The sequence below is a fragment of the Pongo pygmaeus genome, chromosome 13 (assembly GCF_028885625.2).
Source record: "Pongo pygmaeus isolate AG05252 chromosome 13, NHGRI_mPonPyg2-v2.0_pri, whole genome shotgun sequence".
In the NCBI taxonomy this organism is placed as follows: domain Eukaryota; kingdom Metazoa; phylum Chordata; class Mammalia; order Primates; family Hominidae; genus Pongo; species Pongo pygmaeus.
Genome location: NC_072386.2, coordinates 118,268,291 through 118,281,183, shown reverse-complemented (window position 1 = coordinate 118,281,183; position 12,893 = coordinate 118,268,291).

Below are 12,893 nucleotides of genomic sequence, written 5' to 3'. Positions count from 1 at the left end.
GCCAGGAGTGGCAGTGCTATAGTCCTAGCTACTCAGGAGGCTGAGGTGGGAGGATCGCTTCAGCCTGGGTAGGTCGAGGCTGCAGTGAGCTGTGATGGCGCCACTGCACTCCAGCCTGCATGGCAGAGCGAGACCCGGTCTCAAAAAGAAAAAAGAGAGAAAAGAAAAAGGAGCAGTTCTCTGCCCTGTTTCACTGAAAGACTGCAAACATACCCTACCCCCCGCCCCCACCACCCTGCCATACCCCCAGTCTTTCTGCTGGCAGGTCCCGTGGAGGAGGGGTGAAGGGCAATATGTTTTGTGTTCTGGGGTTATAGCTTACATTTTTTTTCCCTTGGCGTTTTCTTCAGTTGTGTGTGTGTGTGTGTGTGTGTGTGTGTGTGTTTACACATTTTTTTTTTAACCAGACCTCTTTACCCTGAAGATGAATGTTGGGCCGTTTGCTCTCTTGGTATGAGATCCCCTATTATCGATACTGCTGGCCCCAATTTCTTTTTTTTTTTTTTGAGACAGAGTCTCCCTCTGTCACCCAGGCTGGAATGCAGTGGTGTGATCTCGGCTCACTGCAGCCTCTGCCTCCTGGATTGTAGCGATTGTCCTGCCTAAGCCTCCTGAGTAGCTGGCTACAGGCATGTGCCACCACACCCAGCTCATTTTTGTATTTTTAGTGGAGATGAGGTTTCACCATGTTGGCCAGGCTGGCCTCAAACTCCTGACCTCAAGTGATCTGTCTGCCTCAGCCTCCTAAAGTGCTGGGATTACAGGCGTGAACCACCGTGCCCAGCCTGGCCCAACTTTTGACCCTCATTATGCTAAGAGTGTCTGTCTTCCTCTCTGAGAAACAGGATCAAGTTCTCTGATAGTGCTATGTCCATCAGCATTCCTCATTCCTGGGTTTTCCCTCCGACTGCGGGAGAAATCCTGCAATGGTATAATTGGACCACAGTGGGGTTGAGTTCTATGCAGTTTTTTCACTACATTTTAATACACAAGTAATAACAGTATACCTTTGTTTTAAAAAATCTCAAAACGGAGGCCGGGCATGGCGGCTCACGCCTGTAATCCCAGCACTTTGGGAGGCCGAGGTGGGTGGATCATGAGGTCAGGTGTTCGAGACTAGTCTGACCAACATGGTGAAACCCCATCTCTACTAAAAATACAAAACTTATCCGGGTGTGGTGACGCATGCCTGTAATCCCAGCTACTCAGGAGGCTGAGGCAGGAGAACTGCTTGAACCCTGGAGGCGGAGGTTGCAGTGAGCCAAGATCACGCCAGTACACTCCAGCCTGGGTGACAAAGTAAGCCTCTGTCTCCAAAAAAAAAAAAATCTCAAAAAGGAAATGAAAAGAATTCTTCATACTAAAACTTGTGGGACACAGTTAAAGCAGTACTCAGATGAAAACTGACAGCCTTAAATACTTTCATTTTTAATAAAAGACCAAAAATAAATGAACTGGCCAGGCGGGGTGGCTCACGCCTGTAATCCCAGCACTTTGAGAGGCCGAGGTGGGTGGATCACGAGGTCAGGAGATCAAGGCCACGGTGAAACCCTGTCTCTACTAAAAATACAAAAAATTAGCCGGGCACGGTGGCAGGCACCTGTAGTCCCAGCTACTCAGGAGTCTGAGGCAGGAGAATGGCGTGAACCCGGGAGGCGGAGTTTGCAGTAAGCCGAGATCATGCCACTGCACTCCAGCCTGGGCGACAGAGCGAGACTCCGTCTCAAAATTAAATAAATAAATAAATAAATAAATAATAAATGAACCAAGTATTCAGCCTAGGAAATTAGAAAAACAGCAATAAAATAAAAGAAGTGGGGGAAAATAAAATGAAGCCTGACATTAATTAAATAGAAAAAAGATACTAAAAGAATAAATAAATGGGCCAGGTGCGGTGGCTCATGCCTGTAATCCCAGCATTTTGGGAGGCCGAGGTGGGTGGATCACTTGAGGTCAGAGTTCAAGACCAGCCTGGCCAACATGGCAAAACCCCATCTCTACTAAAAATATGAAATTAGCCAGGCTTGGTGATGCCTGCACCTGTAATCCCAGCTACTCCGGAGGCTGAGGCAGGAGGTTGAACTGGGAGGCAGAGGTTGCAGTTAGCCATGATTGTGCCACTGCACTCCAGCCTGGGTGACAGAGCGAGACTCTCTCAGAAAAAGAAAAAAGACCAGGCATGGTGGCTCACGCCTCTAATCTCAGAACTTTGGAAGCCAAGGCAGGCAGATCACTCCAGGTCAGGAGTTCAAGACCAGCCTGACCAACATGATGAAACCTCTGACTCTACTAAAAATTCAAAAATTAATTGGGTGTGGTGGCAGGTGCCTGTAATCAAGCTACTAGGGAGGCTGAGGCAGAAGAATCGCTTGAACCTGGGAGGCGGAGGTTGCAATGAGCCAAGATAGTGCGACTGCACTCCAGCCTGGGTGACAGAGTGAAACTCTGTCTCAGAAAAAAAAAAAAAAAAAGGAAAAGAAAGAAAGAAAAAAAGAATTGCCTAGATCCCCCATCTCCTGCTTCCCCTATGAAGAAGGATATTTAAGTGTCTGTACCTCATGGGGCTATTAGGTGGTCTTTCTGCAATTCCCCTGTGCTTTGCACATTAAATACAATTGTATACTTTTCTCTCCCATTCATCTTTCTATCATAAGTTCACTTCAGCTAACTTTCACCCGTACAAGAACAACCGCATGCCCAAGGATGTGGCATGAATAATAAGGATGAATGAGGACTCAGGGCTGGGATGTTCCAGCTAGAAATGAAATTTGCGGGCAGAAAAACAGAGACCCAGAGAGGGAAAGAGTCTTATCTGTGATTTCAGAATGATCGTCTATCACAGAATGACTGTCCAGCCAGAAGAGCATCTACTTTGATTCCACAGACCTGGAAAACGGACCCAGCGGGAGATTATTTCCCAGAATCAGGCGCCACCTGCAGATTGTCAGGAGAAACAGCAGGAGCCTGAGGGCCAGGACTCGGGTGATGGAATCATTATTTTTTTTCCCCCGCATCAGGCTCCGATATGGCTCAGCACAGCACTGTTACTAATCTTGGTTTGGGTTAAAATTTTGACATTTTGTCCATCATGGAATTTTTCTGCATTAATTTTGAATTTTTTTTTTCTTTTTGAGACGGAGTTTCACTCTGTCGCCAGGCTGGAGTGCAGTGGTGCGATTTCAGCTCACTGCAACCTCCACCTGCTGGGTTCAAGTGATTCTCCTGCCTCAGCCTCCCCAGTAGCTGGGACTACAGGCGCCTGCCACCACGCCCAGCTAATCTTTGTATTTTTAGTAGAGACGGCGTTTCACCATGTTGGCCAGGATAGTCTCGATCTCTTAACCTTGTGATCTGCCCCAGCCTCCCAAAGTACTGGGATTACAGGTGTGAGTCACTGTGCCTGGACTAATTTTGAATTTTAAACAATTATTTGTCTCGATTACTGAGGTCTTTGGTACCCCCTAAAATTTTGCACCCTAAATTTTGAGTACTTCACTCACTTCCCATTCTGCAACTTGCCAAAACTTGGAATTTTCATCCCCCATCCCAGTACTGCCATCTCACCAGAGGACCTCACCTCTTCCATAAGACTATAGGCAAGAACATCAGCCCAGCTGCCCTCCTTCATCCCCCTCCCCGCCTCCCCTACCCTCTCTCTCCTTCCCCATCCCTCCCTCCTTCACTCTTCCCTCCCTCCCTCCCTCCCTTTCTCCCTTCCCTCCTGGCAGGCAGCTATGTTAAACATTCAGGGAGTATGTCTGCCCTTACACAGCTGTTAAGTAAGGAGACACCTGCAAATGCAATAAAGAGTTACAATGGCCAAGGGAAGGAGTGTATCTGGGATTATGGGAGAGAAAGAGCCTGGATGGGCTTCAGCCCAGTGCCCATGTATACCTGCTGCTTTATTCATCTTTGAAACACAATAATAAGTTATCTAGCACTTGCTATGTGCCTGGACAGAGTGTTCTATAAGCATTAGCTCATCAGATCAACAGACACCCCTGTGATAGAGACACCACTTTTACCTTCATATACAAATGAGGAAACAGAGCTCAGAGACGTTAAGTCATTCGCTCAAAGTCCCTCAGCTGGTAAGTGGCAGAGCAATGATTTAATTCGAGGTCTGCCTGACTCAAAGCCCATTCTCATCGTCATTCGGCCATATGCATTCATTCAACAAATATTTCTGCATGCCTACTATGTGCTAGGACCTGTTCTAGGTGCTGGGGATATAGCCATGAAGAAAATGGCTAAAGATTTATCTCCCATGCAGCATTCATTCTGGCAAGGGAGGACCAGCAATAAACAAGATAATTTCAGATAGAGTAAAAAGAGTCATGAAAAAACCAAAGCAGGCCGGGCACAGTGGCTCATGCCTGTAATCCCAGAACTTTGGGGAGGCCAAGGTGGGAGGATCACTTGAGGTCAGGAGTTTGAGACCAGCCTGGCCAATATGGTGAAACCCTATCTCTATTTAAAAAAAAAAATTAGCCAGGCATGGTGGCGTGCACCTGTAATCCCAGCTACTCAGGAGGCTGAGTCAGGAGGATCGCTTGAGCCCAGGAGGTGGAGATTGCAGTGAGCCAAGATTGTGCCACTGTACTCCAGCCTGGGCGACAGAGCTGGACTCAGTCTCAAAAATAAATAAAAGATTGCAGTGAGCCAAGATTGTGCCACTGTACTCCAGCCTGGGCGACAGAGCTGGACTCGGTCTCAAAAATAAATAAAAGATTGCAGTGAGCCGAGATTGCGGTGAGCCAAGATTGTGCCACTGTACTCCAGCCTGGGCGACAGAGCTGGACTCGGTCTCAAAAATAAATAAATAAATAAATAAATAAATAACCAAAGCAGGGGATAATGGGAGAGAATAAGTGGGTAGTCAGGAAGGCTCTCTGAAGAGGGGCATTTAAGATGACACATGAATACTAAGGAATCTACCAAATGGCTATTGAGAGGAGTGTTCCAGGCAGAGGGAACAGGGAGCGCAAAGGACCTGGGGTAGGAGCAAGCTGGGCACATTTGTGGAACCAACAGAAGGTTGATGTGGCTGGAACACAGTGAACAAAGGGGAGGGAGGGAGGCAAGGAGGTCTAGGGCCAGGTCACACAGGGCTTAGTAGGCCATGAGGAGGTTGGATTTCATCCTGAAAGCAGTGGGAAGCCATTGGAGGGACTTAAGCAGGAAGGTGATGGGGTGTGATTAACGTTTGTAAAAGATCACTCTAGTCTACGGTTTCTCAACCTTAGTACTACTGATATTTTGGTCCAGATATTCTTGGTTGTCCAGGGGACTGTGCTGTACACTATAGGGTATCTAGCAGCATCCCTGGCCTCCACCCACTAGATGCCAGTAATACAACCACAGTTGGGACACCCAAAGTGTCACCTGGCATGCCAAGTGTCCCCTGGAGGGAAAACTTGCCTCCAGCTGAGAACCACTACTGTACTCATAAAAGCAAAGAAGGGCTGTGCTTGAAGTGTTCCTGATTGATGGAGCCTACAAGACAGGACAACTAAATGCAATATCTAATCTTAGACTAACTAGATCCTGCACTATGGAATGCTACAAAGGGCACTATTGGGTCAATTACTAAAATAAGATTATGGGCTGGGCGCAGTGGTTCACATCTGTAATCCCAACACTTTTGGAGGTCAAGGTAGGAGAATCACTTGAGCCTAGGAGTTTGAGACCAGCCTGGGCAACATAGTGAGACCCCCATCTCTATTAAAAATTAAAACATTAGGCTGGGCGTGGTGGCTCACACCTGGAATCCCAGCACTTTGGGAGGCTGAAGCAGGTGGATCACCTGAGGTCAGGAGTTTGAGACCAGCCTGGCCAACATGGTGAAACCCCGTCTCTACAAAAAATACAAAAATTAGGCAGGGTGTGGTGGCTCACACCTGGAATCCCAGCACTTTGGGAGGCTGAGGCAGGTGGATCGCCTGAGGTCAGGAGTTTGAGACCAGCCTGGCCAACAAGGTGAAACCCGTCCCTACTAAATATCCAAAAATTAGCTGGGCATGGTGGCATGTGCCTGTAATTCCAGCGACTCAGGAGGCTGAGGCAGGAGAATTGCTTGAACCCAGGAAGCAGAGGTTGCAGTGAGCCGAGATTGCGCCATTGCACTCCAGCCTGGGCGACAAGAACGAAACTCTGTCTCAAAAAAAAAAAAAAAATTAGCTTGGGTTGGTGGCACATGCCTGTAACTCCAGTTACTTGGGAGGCTGAGGCAGGAGAATCGCTTGAACCCGGGAGGCGGAGGTTGCAGTGAGCCAAGATCTCGCCATTGCACTTCAGCCTGGGCAACAGAGCAAGACTCTGCCTCAAAAAAAAAAAAAGAAAAGAAAAGAAAAGAGAGGACAGAGGGGGCTCCAGGGTGAGCCCACACTGAACACCTGGGTAGGGATGCTGGTGACAGACATGGGGAGGTCTAGGCAAGAAGCAGGACCTGTCCCCATTTCACCCCGGCAGAGTCTGGAATTCCTTCCACAGCTGTGTCCAGCCACCACCAGGGGGCAATGGGGTCCTTTATGACCAAAGAGCCAGCCTGAATCCTGGAGCAGGGCTGGGGTCAACAGTCCACCTGCAGGCCCAGGGAGCGGGTGGGGATCTGGGGGTGCCTCGGTGGCCTCTGAGCCACCAGGACACTGTGCTCCTTGCAGCAAAATCTTGTGGGAGGGGAAGGGAAAGAAATTAAATCCTGAAACCCTAGAATCTGAAAATTGTCACTCTAGCCATTGCAGGGTTTCCCTGAGGACAGAGGCAGACTCCTTAAGGTGGCCCTAGGGTCCTAGGGTCTTGCTGCCAGCCCTCACCTGCCTCCACTTGACCCCAGCACCCTGGAGAGGGACTGGGCTCCCTAACAAGGCACTGTACATACACACACATGCACGCACGCACACACGCGTGCACACACACAAGCACACGCACACACACTCACACACACACTCACACACACGCACATGCACTCACACACACACACACGCATACACAGGTTCTTCAGCTGACGCTCTCTCCTCCCCTGGGCATCCTACACATCCCTCAGGGGTCCTTCCTCTAGGACCTTTTCTTGACTCAGGCCCTGGGTCAGGGCTACTCCCCCTACTTCTCCCATCACACCCCCCTTCTCCTAAATGTTAGTAGTCAGTCTACCTGGCTGGCTCCTCAGCTCATCTGTGGCTCTGAAGGCTCAAAGAATATTTGTTGAATGAATGAAAGAATGAGTGAAGGCCTGGTGCTGTGGTTACAGAGGCCTGTAATCCCAGCACTCTGGAAGCCCAAGGCATGGGGATCGCTTGAGGCCAGGAGTTTGAAACCAGGCTGGGTAACATAGTGATACCCCATCTCTACAGAAATAAAAAGTAAAATTAGCTGGGAACAGTGGTGTGCACTGTAGTCCTAGCTACTCAGGAGGCTGGGAATAGGAGGATCACTTGAGCCCAGGAGTTGAAGGTTACAGTGAGCTACAATTGCACCACTGCTCTCCAGCCTAGGGGACAGAGCAAGACTCTGTCTAAAAATAAAAATAAGAAAAGAAACAGTGAGTGAATCTAAGATTGCAAGAAGAGAACATCTCAGTTCATCAACCTGTGGTTTTGATGTCAGAGGCCTGGGTTCAAGTGAGGGCACTGCCACTTGTGAGCTGTGTGACCTTGGCAACTGTCTTAACCTTTCTAAGCTCCAATCTCCTCATCCAGTTGCTACAGTTATTGAACAGTTTCAGTGATAAGATGCATGTCAATCCCTTTGCTCAAAATCTCCATATAGTATATGCTCAATAAAAACAAGAGGGGGGCAGGGCGCAGTGGCTCATGCTTGTAGTCCTAGTACTCTGGGAGGCTGAGGTGGGAGGATCGTTTGAGCACAGGAGTTCAAGACCAGCCTGGGCAACAAAGTGAGACCTCATCTCTATTTAAAAATAAAAAACAAGAGGTTTTCATTGTGTGTGTGTGGTTACGAAAATGTAAGCTCTGTGTGTGTGTATGCAATAATATCTGTTTTTGTAGACATAGAAAAATGTATATATGGAAGGCTATATAATAAACCAATAACCAAATTATTGTTAGCTAATACCAATGAGTGAAATTGGAGGGATAAGGTAAAAATGTTTCTATTGTACTTTATAGATTTCTGTAGTTAGACGTCTTTTTTTTTTTTTTGAGATGGCGTCTCACTCTGTTGCCAGGCTGGAGTGCAGTGGCGTGATCTCAGCTCACTGCAACCTCCGCCTCCTGGGTTCAAGCAATTCTCCTGCTTCAGCCTCCTGAGCAGCTGGGAGTACAGGTGTGTGCCACTATGCCTAGCTAATTTTTGTGTTTTTAGTAAAGATGAGGTTTCATCATGTTGGCCAGGATGGTCTCCATCTCTCGACCTCGTGATCCATCTGCCTCGGCCTCCCAAAGTGCTGGGATTACAGGTGTGAGCCACTGTGCCCAGCCGATGTCTTAATGTCTTACATTAAGCATGTTTTACTTTTTTTTTTTTTTTAAAGATAGGATCTCACTGTCACCCAGGCTGGAGTGCAGTGGCATGACCACAGCTCACAGCAGCCTTGAACTCCTGGGCTCAAGTGATTCTCCCACCTCAGCCTCCTGAGTAGCTGGGACTACAGTTGCCACCATACCAGACTTTTTTTTTTTTTTTGTAAAGGTGGGATCTTGCCCAGGCTTATGTCAAACACTGGCCTCTTGTGTTAAACACTGGCCTCTTCCCAAAACATTGGGATTGCAAAGCATGCACAGCATGTTTTACTTTTTAAGTAAATAACAGAAAGCTTAATTTTTTTTTTTTTTTTTTTGAGACAGAGTCTTGCTCTGTCACCCAGGATGGAGTGCAGTGGCACGATCTCGGCTCACTGCAAGCTCCACCTCCTGGGTTCACGCCATTCTCCTGCCTCAGTCTCCGGAGTAGCTGGGACTACAGGCGTCCACCATCACGCCCGGCTAATTTTTTGTATTTTTTTTTTTTTTTTTTTTTTTAGTGGAGACGGGGCTTCACCGCATTAGCCAGGATGGTCTTGATCCCCTGACCTCGTGATCTGCCCGTCTCGGCCTCCCAAAGTGCTGGGATTACAGGCGTAAGCCACTGCACCTGGCCCAGAAAGCTTAAATTTTTTTAAGTACAGTAAGTATATGAAACAATGGTCTACAACATTAGTCATTAGTCATAAGGGAAATGTAAAACAAAACCACCATGAAATACCACTGCTCATCACCAGAAAGGTTAAAATTAAAAGTCTGACAATACCAAATGTTGGCAAGAATGTGGAGCAACTGGAACTCTCATACATTGTTTGTGAGGGTGTAAAATGGTAGAAATATTTTTAAAAAGTGTTTGACAGTTTCTAGTAATAAGAACACTTCCTCTATGAACCAGAAATTCCACTCCTAGCTATTTACCCAGGAGAATGAAAATATGTGTCCATAAAAAGACTTGTATACAAATGTTCATAGCATCTTTATTTATAATAGCCAAAACTGGAAGTAACCCAAGTGTCCATCAGAAGGAGAATGGGTAAACACCTTGTGGTGAATCTGTACAGTGGAACACTAAACAGCAATAAAAGAAACAAACTACTGATACAGGCAATAACATGGGTCAATCACAGACACATAGTGTGATGCAAAAAAAGCTAGACACAAAAAAATAGATTGCATTGTTCTTTTTTTTTTTTTTTTTTTTTTGAGACAGCGTTGTTTCACTCTTGTCACCCAGGCTGGAGTGCAATGGGGCAATCTCAGCTCACTTCAACCTCTGCCTCCCGGGGTCAAGTGATTCTCCTGCCTCAGCCTCCAGAATAACTGGTATTACAGGCATGCGCCACCATGCCTGGCTAATTTTCGTATTTTTAGTAGAGGTGGGTTTTCACCATGTTGGTCAGGCTGGTCTCGAACTCCTGACCTCAGGTGATCCACCCACTTCAGCCTCCCAAAGTGCTGGGACTACAGGCATGAGCTGCCGTGCCTGGCCTGCGTTGTTCTTTAATTCCATTTTTTTCCATAAGAAATCATATGCAAGGAGTTTAATTCCATTTATATGAAGTTATTGGCTGGGCATGGTGGTTGGTGCCTATAATCCTAGCACTTTGGGAGGCAGAGGCAGGAGGATTGCTTGAGCCCAGGAGTTCAAGACTGGGCAACATAGTGAGACCCTGTCTGTACAAAAATAAAAAAATTAGCAGGGCATGCTGGTGCATGACTGTAGTCCCAGCTACTCGGGAGGCTGAGAGGATGGGAGGATTGCTTGAGTCTGGGAGGACTGAGGTGGGAAGATCGCTCAGGAGGACTGAGGTGGGAAGATGGCTCAAACCGGGGAGGCTGAGACTGCAGTGAACCATGATTGCACCACCGCACTCCAGCCTGGGTGATAGAGTGAGACTCTGTCTAAAAAAAAAAAAAATTACATATGTATGAAATTCTATAAACTTAATATAAATGGAATTAAACTGACTTATTGTGATAAGAGTCAAAATAGTTGAAGCAATATGGCCTGAAACAGGAGAGCTTTCTGGGTCTGGGAAATGTTTCATGTCTTGACCTGGGTGATGGTTATACACCTATATATACAGATTAAAACCTCATCAAGGTATGCACAAATGTTCACAAGTATTTTATTTGTCTTTTTCTGTTTTTTGTTTGTTTGTTTGTTTTGGTTTGGTTTTGTTTTTGAAACGGCATCTTGCTCTGTCGCCCAGGCTGGAGTGCAGTGGCACTATCTCTGCTCATTGCAACGTGTACCTCCTGGATTCAAGCAATTCTCCTGCCTCTGGAGTAGCTGGGACTACAGGCGCACATCACCACGCCCAGCTAATTTTTGTATTTTTAGTAGAGATGGGGTTTCGCCATGTTGGCCAGGCTGATCTCGAGCTCCTGACCTCAAGTGATCTGCCGGCCTTGGCCTCCCAAAGTGCTGGGATTACAGGCATGAGCCACTGTGCCCAGCCATAATGAAAAGTTTTTTTTTTTTTAAGCTAGAGAAAAAAGAGTAATACTATATTATTCAATTTCTATAAAATTCTAGAAAATAGCAGCTAATCTGTAGTGATGGAAATCAGAAGAGTGGTTGCCTGAGGGAGGGAGAGAGAGATTACATGGGGAGAGAGGGAGGGAGGGATTACATGGGGAGAGAGGGAGGGAGGGATTACATGGGGAGAGAGGGAGGGAGGGATTACATGGGGAGAGAGGGAGGGAGGGATTACATGGGATGAGAGGGAGGGAGGGATTACATGGGATGAGAGGGAGGGAGGGATTACACGAGGAGAGAGGGAGGGAGGGATTACACGGGGAGAGAGGGAGGGAGGGATTACACGGGGAGAGAGGGAGGGAGGGATTACACGGGGAGAGAGGGAGGGAGGGATTACACGGGGAGAGAGGGAGGGAGGGATTACGTGGGACGAGAGGGAGGGAGGGATTACGTGGGACGAGAGGGAGGGAGGGATTACGTGGGACGAGAGGGAGGGAGGGATTACGTGGGACGAGAGGGAGGGAGGGATTACGTGGGGAGAGAGGGAGGGAGGGATTACGTGGGGAGAGAGGGAGGGAGGGATTACGTGGGGAGAGAGGGAGGGAGGGATTACGTGGGACGAGAGGGAGGGAGGGATTACGTGGGGAGACAGGGAGGGAGGGATTACGTGGGGAGACAGGGAGGGAGGGATTACGTGGGGAGAGAGGGAGGGAGGGATTACGTGGGGAGAGAGGGAGGGAGGGATTACGTGGGGAGAGAGGGAGGGAGGGATTACGTGGGGAGAGAGGGAGGGAGGGATTACGTGGGGAGAGAGGGAGGGAGGGATTACGTGGGGAGAGAGGGAGGGAGGGATTACGTGGGGAGAGAGGGAGGGAGGGATTACGTGGGGAGAGAGGGAGGGAGGGATTACGTGGGGAGAGAGGGAGGGAGGGATTACGTGGGATGAGAGGGAGGGAGGGATTACGTGGGGAGAGAGGGAGGGAGAGATTACGTGGGGAGACAGGGAGGGAGGGATTACGTGGGGAGAGAGGGAGGGAGGGATTACGTGGGATGAGAGGGAGGGAGAGATTACGTGGGGAGAGAGGAAAGTTTGGGGGTGATGCATATATTCATTATTTTGACTGTGGCGATGGTTCTATGGATGGACACATCTGCCCCAAATCATCAAATTGTACTTTTTTTTTGAGACAGAGTTTCACTCTTGTCGCCCAGGCTGGAGTGCAATGATGCAATCTCTGCTCACTGCAACCTTTGCCTCCCGGGTTCAAGCGATTCTCCTGCCTCAGCCTCCTGAATAGCTGGGATTACAGGCATGTGCCACCATGCCTGGCTAATTTTTGTATTTTTAGTAAAGACGGGGTTTCACCATGCTGGCCAGGCTAGTCTCAAACTCCCAACCTCAGGTGATCCACCTATCTCGGCCTCCTAAAGTATTGGGATTACAGGCGTGAGCTACCGTGCCCGGTCAAATTGTACATTTTGAATGAGTGCAGGTTATCTGTCAGTTATACTTACATAAAGCTGCCAAAACATTTTTAAAACTCATTGCGACTGGTGCATTTGATATATGTAAATTAGGCTTCAACAAGTAAAAGAAAAAGAAAGGAAGAAACTGTACTCCTGAGCCTGTTTCCCAGGCTGGCACTTCTAGCCTTGCCCAGGCCCCATGGATCCTTCTTCCTCACTCAGAGAACCCCCCAGAGAATTTCTACAAATCAGCGCTTGGCAGCCCAGCTGGTGCACCTGGCACACACAGCTACTTTCCCAGTGAATCTGGTGAATCTGCTCTGTCTCCAATAGCCTAGTTCAAACACCTCCTCCTCCGAGAAGCCATCAGGCCTCGTGCCACACCCTCCCTGCTGGCTCAAACCTCTGTCATGGCCCCATCCACCTTGTAACATCAGAATGAGAATCCAGTGCAGGCCAGGCTT